This window comes from Saimiri boliviensis, chromosome 8, assembly GCF_048565385.1.
Source record: "Saimiri boliviensis isolate mSaiBol1 chromosome 8, mSaiBol1.pri, whole genome shotgun sequence".
In the NCBI taxonomy this organism is placed as follows: Eukaryota; Metazoa; Chordata; class Mammalia; order Primates; family Cebidae; genus Saimiri; species Saimiri boliviensis.
This window is the reverse complement of record NC_133456.1, coordinates 100,532,584-100,544,233: the sequence shown is the minus strand read 5'-3', so window position 1 is coordinate 100,544,233 and position 11,650 is coordinate 100,532,584. Positions and strand designations below refer to the sequence as shown.

The following is an 11,650-nucleotide window of genomic DNA, read 5'->3' as shown; positions in this document are numbered from 1 at the left end:
ATTTTATCATGTTAATGTTACCATGCCCTTCCCTCTACCCTCCTTTACTGACTCTCTCTACTTTCTCTGTAGAATCTTTCTGAACCATTGCAGGGTAAATTACAAATACAATGCCTGTTTAGGCCAAGAACTGTACTGTATAGTTTTAATTAAAAGGGGAATTTCCTAAATAATTACAGCACAATGATCAAAATCAATAAATTAATATTGTTACAGATTATTATCTAATCTACAGATCATATTAAAATTGTGTCCCCTAAGGTCATCTATACCAAAGGGGGAAACTTTTTTCTCTTCCAAGTCCAAGATCCAATCCAAGATCACAAGTTGCATTTAGCAGTCACGTCTATTCAGCATTTCCCAGTTTGAAATATGTCCTCATTCATTGTCTTTATGACCTTGACATCTCTGAAAGCCCTGTTTCAGATAATCTGAGGTATTGACTTCTGTCTTTCCTAGGTCTTAACAAAGGAGTTTACAGCCATACTCTTGTTTTAGTCTTCATACAGCTATTTGATTTGATCTTTCTCTGGGAACCATTCTTTAGTTTTAGCATTGTTTGCTATCTGAAGATACTGGGATTTTTTTTTTTTTTTTTTTTTTGGAGGCAGGGTTTTGTTCTTGTTGTTCAGGCTGGAGTGCAGTGGCACAATCTTGGATCACTGTAACCTCCACTTCCCAGTTTCAGGTGATTTTCCTCCCTCAGACTCACGAGTACCTGGGACTACAGGTGCAGGCCACCACGCCCAGCTAATTTTTGTACTTTTTGTAGAGACGGAGTCTCCCTAAGTTTCCTAGGCTGGTCTCGAACTCCTAGGCTCAAGCTAGTCTACTCCTACCTTGGTTTCCCAGTGGAGGCATGAGCCACTGTGACTGGCCCATGGTTTTCTTCTATTTTCATTTCACTTTTATATTGTCTTTATATATGTATATGGCTTACTGCCAGACTGTATCATATCTCAAAGCTGGTCTGTATTTTTTATGCTTTAATGTTCTTTTATAATGCCTAATATGATTTATTTATTATTAATTTTTAAGATGGAGTTTCACTCTTGTTGCCCAAACTAGAGTGCAGTGGCGCCATCTCAGCTCACTACAACGTCTGCCTCCTGGGTTCACGCGATTCCCCTGTCTCAGCTTCCCGAGTAGGTGGGACTACAGGCATGTGGCACCACCTTGACTAATTTTTGTATTTTTAGTAGTTTTTTTTTTCCCTTAAATACTGAGTGTCAAGTGTGAAGTAATAAAAGAAAGGTAGTGTTGTTGACAGTTTGTGAGTACTTAACTAATTTTAGTTGTATTGACTATAATATGGTAGTTATGTATACATTTACAGGCAGTTAGGAATATGAAATGGAATCAGGAGATACTAATGGAATAAGAGGGGTTTGTTGAAGTCCTGGAAAGCCATCATTTCTTTTTTCTTCCTCATAAGGCCTTCGTGGGTGTGGTGTTCAGTTTCAATAAGAACTCTGTAGCAAGCTAATGGCTCCTTTTCAGAAAGGGGTGCACTTAATAGCCATGTCATTGGGTCATCAAGTCCAAATCTCCAGTGGGTGCCTGTGGGTGGAGGCTTTTTTTGCCAGAGGTTTCAGTTGGCAAAATCATAATTCATAGAAATGTGTAACTTAAAAGCATAATGAAGATTGTGGGTTTCCAAAGGCAGAGCATGTGCTCCAGCTTTCTACATAGCTTCCAACACAGCGTGTTGGTTTGGGCGCCTCTCAAAGGATGTGTATTTGCAGGATAGCTGACTTTTAAAGGATAAGCAGAATGTTGAAATGAATGTCATAGAGCCCTGTTATTTAAAGAGTTCAGTAAGGTGTTCAGCCTCATTTTTGATGATGGGAGTCTGAAGAGACCAAAACTTTTCCTTGACTGCCAGAGGAATTTAGACTTGTGAATCTGCTCCTATAGTTTCCAGAAACTTGTTGAGCAGGTCTTTGAATTTTATTGGAGTTTTTCCACCTACTCTGCTGACAGAGAAGATACATTAGAGCACTATTGAGACTGAGGCTTCTAATCTAACAGCCAATAGTGAGAGCTTTGGAAATCATAGTATAGAGGTACTAAGTCCTGACATATGTATTTGTGGCAAGTGGCAAGGGAGTTTAGGTTGCCCTTCTGGGAATGCACTTTAAACATAGTGGAGGCTTTGACACATGCATGTAAACAGTTCTTGATTCTTTGTTGTGAGTGGTTTGGCAAAGAGGCATTAGAAATGTCTAGAACAGTGTACCAAGTTGCATCAGTCTATGTAGTGGATTTCGTCTGTAACAGCTGGGGCTGTAAGAGCAATAGCTAAACTCACTTGGTGCTAATTCACTGTTAGCTTCCAGTTCTTGTTAGGCTTTTTTCACTGGGTTTGCAGGGCTTTTGTGTTGAGGTATTGCATCTCTTCCTACTTTTGGTACCTTTGAGTCCTTTATCAAATCTGTGGTTTCCCTTTGTCCTTCTGGAGCCCTATTCCCTTTCTCTTGGACCCAGGAAAGAGATGTGGTTTGGAGAGTGATTAATATGTCTCATTAGCATTTCCGCATACTGTTCTTCTTGGCTGGGAGAATACCTTTTGCACTTATGGATGGGTAAAGATAGGCACATAACATAATACAGGGGACGGCAAACTTTTCCTAAAAAGGACTGAACAGTAAATATTTTGGGCTTTGTGGACTGCATATAGTCTGTATCACGTAGTCTTCTTTTTTTGGGGATGTGGTAAGGAATATTTTAAAGATGCAGCATTACTCTTAGCTCAGGTGTCATAGTTTGCTGACTTCTGCTATAACATTATCATTCCCTCTTAAACTTTCAGATGTCCAGGCAGTAATGAAAGTACAGTTTAATTGCCCAAAGACCCCACCTACAAAGTCGTATTAGCTTCCTTACCCCTGAGAATCCTTTCCACTGAATCCTGGGATGTTTTCCTTCCATGCGTCCAGGTAGAATAGTGATCTGGGTGCCTGCGTCCAACAGAGTCTTAAAAATTTATGTTTTCTGTTTTCTGGCTAGGTGCAGTGGCTTATGCCTGTAATTCAACACTTTGAGAGGCTGAGGTGGGAGGATTGCTTCAGCCCAGAAGTGAGACCCCATCTGTATTTTTAAAAAATTAAATTGTATCTTTTCCTCTCCTCAGTTTTCTTAGCATACTTGGATGGGTGCATGTGGCCATTGAGCCCTCTTGGGGATAGGAAGTGCGTATTCCAATCTCTGATTATTTTTAAAGTACTGATGTCACCTAGTTGTTACAGTGAAGTGGAAATAAACCTGACTGCCAGACTGGTGAGGAAGTCCTTTCCTCCTAACCAGAGTAGGCTAGCTGTAAAAACAGCATCCTTGAGCATCTCTCTGTAAACATAGTTCTTGGTGCTTCGCCTTCAGCCACGCCACCTCCTCAGTTTCCCCTCATTATTGAGTCAATAAAATGAAGGTCCATCAATTGCGTAGTTGATCATACAAGTTTTCATTTTTCAACTTTATTCAGAAAAGGCCCTTAATTTTCCTCTTCTACATAGCCATGCCTCTAACAGCATCATATTCTCACATCACCAGACTATCAAGAACTATGAAAGAGGTGGAGTAGAAAAAATAGTTCCTCCTGCTATAATCTCACAATACAGAATGCTTCTGTGACCCATAAATGTGTGGGGATTTCTCCCCACCAACAAGCAAGCTGTCAGTTTTGCAATAGTCACCAGCTGGCTATCCTCTAATTTGGACACTTATATTCCTGAAGAGGGCATCAGATTACACAGGTTGGGAACTCAGTCCCACAGGACTGAGCCCCACTTTTGATGCTGATTGTAAACCCCAAGTGCTGCTTCTGTCCAATTGGCTATGATTTGGGGTTCCCACAGCCCAGATCTTGGGTTGGATTAATTTACTAGAGTGGCTCACAGAACTCAGGGAAACCCTTACTTATGTTTACTGGTTTATTATAAAGGATTTTACAAAGTATACAGATGAGGAGATGGATAGTGTCAGGTATGTCAGGGGGTAGGTAGGCAGAGTTTCGCCCTCCTCTTAAGAGGGCCTTTTATACAGAGTTAACTGGATAGGCGTGATTGAAGCAAGGACACCTGTGTAGAAATGTGATTGGACAAAGGTGATCTAACACTAACAGACTGAGTAGGGAAACCCAGGCAGGCCTGTATGTTCACATACTTCTTGGCCTCTCTGAGCAGCATTCTTTCTTCTGGGTATTGGGGCAGGACCTCTTCTGAAATGAGAGTTTTATGGCCCACAATCAGACAAGGTAGATCAGGGAATTTCTTTATGTCTAGTTCCATGACAGATAAGTAGGGAACGTTTAGAGCATATTTTTAGTTTTTATGGTCTGTTTTGGGGAGAAAAGGAGGGCAAGAAAGGTCTGAGGGAGAGAGACTCTGTTTTCTGAGGCCTAAAGCACCCCAACATTATAAGAAAGGACTGTCTTTTCACCCTTGTCACTCTGACACCGTTCTAAAGCTGCATCAGGAACCAAGCACAAAAGGCCATGTACTTTAACAAAAGATATGCTTATTTTTTTTTAGTTACTTAAAAAATAACAAGGACTATGAGAGTTGTGACCCAGGGACCATGGACAAAACCAGTATATGTATGTATGTGTATATGTGTGTGTGTATGTGTGTGTGTGTATATATGTATATGTATATATATAATAATATCACAGAAGTCTGTCATTTGACCTTACTTGTAAGGTAGCTAATTAAGAGATGAGACTTATTACTTAAAGCAATAGCTGTAACCAGAGAATCAGTAATTTTTGGCCATTTCCTAAGCCTAGTTCCCATAGGGCACTGCAAAGAGGGTGAGATAAAATCTGTTCATGCTGTCTGTTGCATTACAGGAGAGGAGCCCTGAGCTTAGGGCACCTGAATCTTTTTTAAGAGAAAGTAAGCTGCCCTTTGCTTTCTGTCTTCTGAGGCTATTCACTATATGAGCAATCTTGAAAGACAGTCCAGAATAATGGACTGCCATTGCCTAACTCAAAAGACGAAGAAATAAGAGACTCATGTAGCGTGGTTTCCTGACACATGAACGATTCTCAAATTATGAGTTGCCTTACACAATGTTTTTGATTTGCAGCTAAGTCCAAAAGAGGTGTCCTTGATTGAGAGACAACATTCTTCTAAGCTGTAAATCAGGAGCTTAGGTTTCTTCCATCTTGTGACTGCCTTCTTTAAAATGTTACTTCTGTGACTTTAATGCTTACTTTTGTTATCCATGTAAAAAGAACCAGTGTGGATATTAGAAAGTTGGGGCTACTAAGGACCAGGCCTAGAGATGACTACACATCATTTTCATTCAAACTGCATTGATTGGAACCCAGTGTAGTGGCCACATGTAACTGCAAAGGAAGGTGGAAAATGTCTAGTTACTTGCCAAATAAGAAGAAATGAGTTTGGCAAATAGGCTAGGCTGTCTCTACCTTATTTTAGCTCATTCTTACAAATTCGTATGTAATGACAGAGAATGACAGAGGGCAGAGCATTTAAAAAATGCAAGTTAAAAAACAAAATCCCACTCCGTATCTTACCATCAAGTAATATAATCACTTACTACTAAGTTAATATCACAGATTTTTTTCTATGCATAGAGAGATACACATACATACATTAAAAGGATAGAGAAAAATTATTAAATTGAGTGAAATCTACTGATGTTTTAAACATCAAAGGCAGATTTACTTGACTACATAGAGGGAAAAGAAAGAGACCCTGTCTGTACAAAAACAACAACAAAACTTACCGGAATGTGTGGTGCATGCCTGTAGTCACAGCTACTCTGGAGGCTGAGGTTGGAATATGCCTTGAGCCTGGAGTTTGAGGCTGTAGTGACCTATGATCATACCACTGCACTTCAGCCTGGGTGACAGAATGAGACCAAAAAAACTTTTTCCCCCCCTTACCACAAGAAATATTATTTCCTCAAAGATACTTTAAGTTTAATAATAGAAATTACAAAAACAAGATATTGAAGGGGTAAGACTTTTTTTAAAAGTTGGGGTGCTTTCAGTGATAAGTGATAGAATACTCAAGTCAGAATGGCTGAATCAACTGGAAATTTATTACTTCATGTAGGTTCAGATGCTAGGCTTTTCGAAGATTGGTTAATTTAACAGTAATCAATTCAGCAGTAGCAAAGCATTCTTGACTTCTTTGTGCTTTTGCAGTCGTGGTTGTGAGGTCATGGCAGTTGTTCCAAGGATTATGGCCTAACACTTGAGCATCTAAAGGCAAGAAGGGACATACCTTTAAGAATGAGGAGAACATCCGGAAAATTTCAACTTCTGGTCAGGTGCAGTGGCTCATACATGTAATCCCAGCACTTTGGGAGGCCGAAGCCTGCAGATCACTTGAGGCCATGAGTTCAAGACCAGTCTGGCCAACATGGTGAAACCCCATCTCTACTAAAAATACAAAAAAAAAAAAAAAAAAAAAAATGTGCTCGGGAGGCTGAGGCAGGAGAATTGCTTGAACCCAGGAGGCAAAGGTTGCAGTGAGCTGATATCTCACCATTGCACTCCAGCCTGGGCAACAAGAGTGAAACTCCATTTCAAACAACAACAAAAAAAAGAAAATTTCAATTTCTATTTTACTATTCTGATCTAAATCTATTCCAGGCTTAAAGCAGTCAGTGGCTAAAGAGAATGGATTTCTCTTAATTGTTTTGGACTTATCCATGTTTGCCTCTGGGCTGGGAAATAGATACACTTCTGTGAGGACATGAGAGGATGCTCTTGAATTTTCTTAAGAAAATCAGGACTTTGTCAGCAAGAAAGAGATTTATGTCTAGTCACTGTTTGGCAAACTGTTATGTTTTGTTTTAATTACATGCGTCAGATTTTATATTGAGCTCCTACAGTGAATGCTGCTAGTATCCTTATAGTCATTTTGCTTTTCCTGCTATCCAGGTGGTTTGTATTTATTTATTTATTTATTTATTTTTGAGACAGAGCCTCACTCAGGCTAGAGGGCAGTGCTGTGATCTTGGCTCACTGCAACCTCTGCCTCCTGGGTTCAAGCAATTCTCCTGCCTCAGCCTCTCACGTAGCTGGGACTGCAGGTGCCCACCACCGTGCCCAGCTCATTTCTGTTTTTTTCGTAGAGATAGTATTTCACCATGTTGCCCAGGCTGGTCTTGAACTCCTGACCTCAAATTGATCTGCCTAGCTTGGCCTCCCGAAGTACTGATTATTAGGTAACTTTTTTTCAAGAATAAGTTCTTAGGAACTGTAGTTTCTGATGTCTTTCATAATGGAAAGCATTTCATTTTGCCTGTATCTTGTATCTTGGCTATATATAATATTGTTGGGTCACACTTTATTTCTCCTAAAAACTTAAACAACGGGCCTGAAATATTGCTGTGGAGATGACTAATGATACCTCCCTCTCCCTGTATTCTGCGAAGTTTAACCACAATAAGTCTTGATGCTATACAGTCTGTAACAGAATTGTTCAGATTTTTTTTTTCCATTTTCATTTTGTGGAATTTTCTGTTTGAATATACTTTCTGTTTCCCATTTATTAAATTCTCTCTTTGAGGGACACATGTTATCCTTATGTTTGATTATCTCTGTTTTTATACCTATCAGATGCTGTCTGCCTGCTTTAATATCTTTTATAAAATATATATTACTATGATTAATTCAAGATAGCATTTAAAAAATTTTCAGCAATGCGTATTTTCCTTGCTGTTTCTATTTTATTTACTAATTCTGTAATGATACTGTTTTAGTCTTACATTTATTACTTTGGTTATCTCCCTTTGTCCCTTTTCCTATTTTATCATCTCATTTTTGAGCTTTGTATGAACTCATGTTATAATTTTTATTTAGCATGGGGACAGTTTTGAGAAGCATCTTCAAACTCAGTTATATATGCTTCTAGTTTGTGATTTTTGGCTGTCTCATGCACATTAGACTCTTTGTATTATTTTTTACCTGTAGTTTCTTTGCCATACCACTTTTAAAATGTTGTTTATGCTCCAGAGGCTCTCTTTTGACACTTATTCCGCTATAATTTAGGCAATTTTTTTTGTAAATTTTCTCATGGTTTTTGAGATGATTGTTTAAGGGCTATGTATTTTGCATTTTTCTGAAGCCTATGGGAATGGGAGGGGTGAGTATAAAAGCTTGGCTTAGGGAAAAAAAAAAAAAGAGAGCGAGCTTGGCTTAGGGCTGTATGCCCTTTTTGGTAGAACTCCGGCTGGGCTCTTTTATTTTTATTTTTTGGGGAGACAGAGTCTTGCTCTGTCGCCCAGGCTGGAGTGCAGTGGTGCGATCTTGGTTGACTCTAACCTCTGCTTCCCGAGTAGCTGGAACAACAGGCGCCCACCAACACGCCAGGCTAATTTTTGTACTTTTTTAGTAGAGACAGGGTTTCACCATATTGACCAGGCTGTTCTTGAACTCCTGACCTTGTGATATGCCCGCCTTGGCCTCCCAAAGTGCTAGGATTACAGGTGTGAACCATCGCGCCTGGCCTTGGGCTCTCTTTTTTTTCAACACGGTACTTTATTAAATGTCTTCCCCTAGGTTCTAGATCTCAACTGTCTCTTAGTCTTATGGGGAGTACCCTAGGATTCTCTTTTATGTTTTATTTTAATTTTTTGAGACACGGTCTCAATCTGTCCCCCAAGCTAGAGTGCAACGGTATGATCATGGCTCACCAAAGCTTCCACCTCCTGGGTCGTCCTCCTCAACCTCCCAGTAGCTAAGACTACAAATTAGCATCACGACGCCCAACTCATTTTTTTGCTTTTTGTGGAGATGGGTTCTCATTATGTTTCCCAGGGTGATCTCCAACTCTTGGCCTTGACTGATTCTCTCACCCCAGCCTCCCAGAGCCCTAGAATTACAGGAGAGAGCCACTGCACCAGGCCCCCTAGGGTTTTTTTTTTTTTTTTTTTTTTTGAGTTAGAGTCTTGCCCTCTCATCCAGGCTGGAGTGCAGTGATGCGATCTTGGCTCACTGCAACCTCCACCTCCTGAATTCAAGCAATTCTCTTGCCTCAGCCTCCTGAGTAGCTGGGATTACAGGCGTGCACCACCACATGCAGCTAATTTTTGTATTTTTAGTAGAGATTTGGTTTCACCATGATGGCCAGGCTAGTCTCAAACTCCTGACCTTGGCCTCCCAAAGTGCTGGGATTACAGGTGTGAGCCACCGTGCTCAGCCATGATTTCATGTAATTAATTCTTAGCCTTTATTGTTTACTTCCAGTTAGCACCTCTTTGCTTTTCCTCCCCTTGCCTTCAGTTTTTCCTGTTTCTCCCTTGAAACTAGTACTACTCTTTAGGCAGAAAAAGTTGTTTAGTAGGGAGGAACACATAAAATCACTTCTCTTCAGATTTGGGACTTTCGGTTATATTCTCAGAATTTTTGGGAATTAAGGGGTATGGTTAAGAGCTGAATCCTCTAGCTTAGTCTAGGGCAGTTTCTCCCTAATAAAATCTAGTTTACTCTTATCTTGACAGTTTTTGTTTAATGCATTAGTATCTGCCCCTGCTTCCCATTTTGGTTGCTTTGGGGATCATTTGGTCGGTTGTTTTTACTGGTTCTCGTTCATTTGTTTTCTACATTGGGAAAATCTGTGATGTGATTTCAGATTTCTCTTAAGCATTTTAAGATCCATGTTTACTTAAAATTGGTTTGCTTTATATTTATAATGATACTTTATGTATTTGAATATAGGCAGTCTTACTAGAAATTTATTCTATTTCAGTGTAAAGAATTGAGTCATATTAAAATAACTCACATGTTCTTTTTCTTATGTTATGGCTGAATATTAATTTCTTTTATTGGGCTTTCTGATGAATTTGTCTTGACGATTAGTGATATTGAAATTTTCTTATATGTTAGCAAATCTTTTAAATAATTTACTGTAGAGTTTTCCTGAGAGGTAACTTCAAGCTCACTATTACGTTCTTTCTAGAATTCACTTTCTAATTTGCCCTAGACATTTGTTTGTGGTTCACAGATTACATATTTACTCTTCAAAACTCCGAATCCCTGTTGGCCTGAAGATATGAACTTACAAGTATCATCTTCACTGCTCCTATAAACAGTCCTATACCTATTCTAGTTTGAAAACTGAAACATTGGACCTATCTCTTGGTTGTTTGTCTTGTGCTAAACTTAAGTTAAAAATTCCTGCATAGGCTGGGTGTCATGGCTCATGCCTGTAATCCAGCATTTTGGGAGGCCAAGGGGGGCAGATCATTTAAGGTCAGGAGTTTGATACCAGCGTGGCCAACATGGTGAAATCCTGTCTCTACTAAAAATACAAAAGTTAGCCGGGCATGGTGGCACACACCTGTAATCTTAGCTATGTGGGTGGCTATAGGCATGATAATTGCTTGAATCCAGAAGGTGGAGGTTGCAGTGTGTTGAGATGAAACCACTGCACTCCAGCCTGAGTAACAGAGTGAGACTATCTCAAAAAAGAAAAAAAAAACCCCTCTGTGTTTAACTGTCTTTAGTTTCTTTCATTATCATAAGCTTTTCTCTCTCTTCTGTTTCTGTCTCTTCTTTTTTTCCCCCTCACTCTTGATTTTCTATTTTAGAATTTCTCATCATGAGTACCTTACCTACTTTTTCTTTAAATTTTGAAAACTTCTTTTTGTAGGTTTTGGTTATGTTTTTTGGGGTGTGTAGGTAAGAGTCTACCTTGTGCTTGTTTAAGCCATACCTTTCTATAAAAAAAATAAATAGAATTTTCTTCACAGGACTATTTTAAGGGTTGAGATATCATATATATTTATAATTATAAACTTATTACAATTCTGGTTTTGTATTGCTAGTTAATACATACTGATTCAGTTGAGTGTGACATTAGCTATCTTGACTTAACAAGCCGTGAAGATAATACGTGTAAATTCATATCTTCAGGCCATGAGGAATTCAGAGTTTTGAAGAGTACATATGTTATCTGTGAACCATAAACAAAACTCACCAGTTAACAGTTTTCTGAGATCTCTGACTATTCTTTAACAACATGCTTATTTTAATGGCCATAATCATATTTTTTCAAGTATAGCTCTGTTGTTGGACAAGTTGTTTTTCTTTTTTCCCCCATTGTAAACAGAAGTATGATACACTATATTTAAATCTTTTTACACCTTCCTAGAGGTGAAGTTACTAGGTCATGTGGTATGAATAATTTTATGGTTTCAAACTCTTGTTTTAAAAATTGTCAGCTTGGCTCAGTAGTGTGTGCCAGAAGTCCCAGATATTTGGGAGGCTAAGGCAGAAGGATCCTTTGAGCCTAGGACTTTAAGACCAGCCTGGGCAAAAGAGCAAGACCCAGTCTCTTTAAAAAAAAAAAAAAATGTTCTTCATTTGTTTACATTTTTCTCTAGTAATATATGCAAGTGCTCATCTCCCTAGGCAATATTAGATCTGGTCATTAAAAACAACACCCCAAAACTTTGGTCACATACAGGAGAAAAATACTACCTTTAGTTGTTTAATACTTGGGTTGCATGTTTCTGTTGCTGTTTAGTGGCTTCTTTTTTTTTTTTTTTTTTAAATTTCCTAGTCATGGTCTTTGTACGTTGTTCAGTGGCATATGTGTTTTCTTACTAATTTATTAAAAAATTTAAACAAATAAAATACAGAATATTTAACCTGACTGATTTTCCAGTTTGG

General features: G+C 38.8%; 1 protein-coding gene across 19 annotated transcripts in view; it reads left to right on the top strand.

Annotated features, from left to right (window-relative positions):
• The window catches only part of LOC101050982 (MLLT10 histone lysine methyltransferase DOT1L cofactor), a 242,437-nt gene that overhangs the window by 124,018 nt on the left and 106,769 nt on the right, over nucleotides 1-11,650 (top strand). The window lies entirely within an intron of this gene.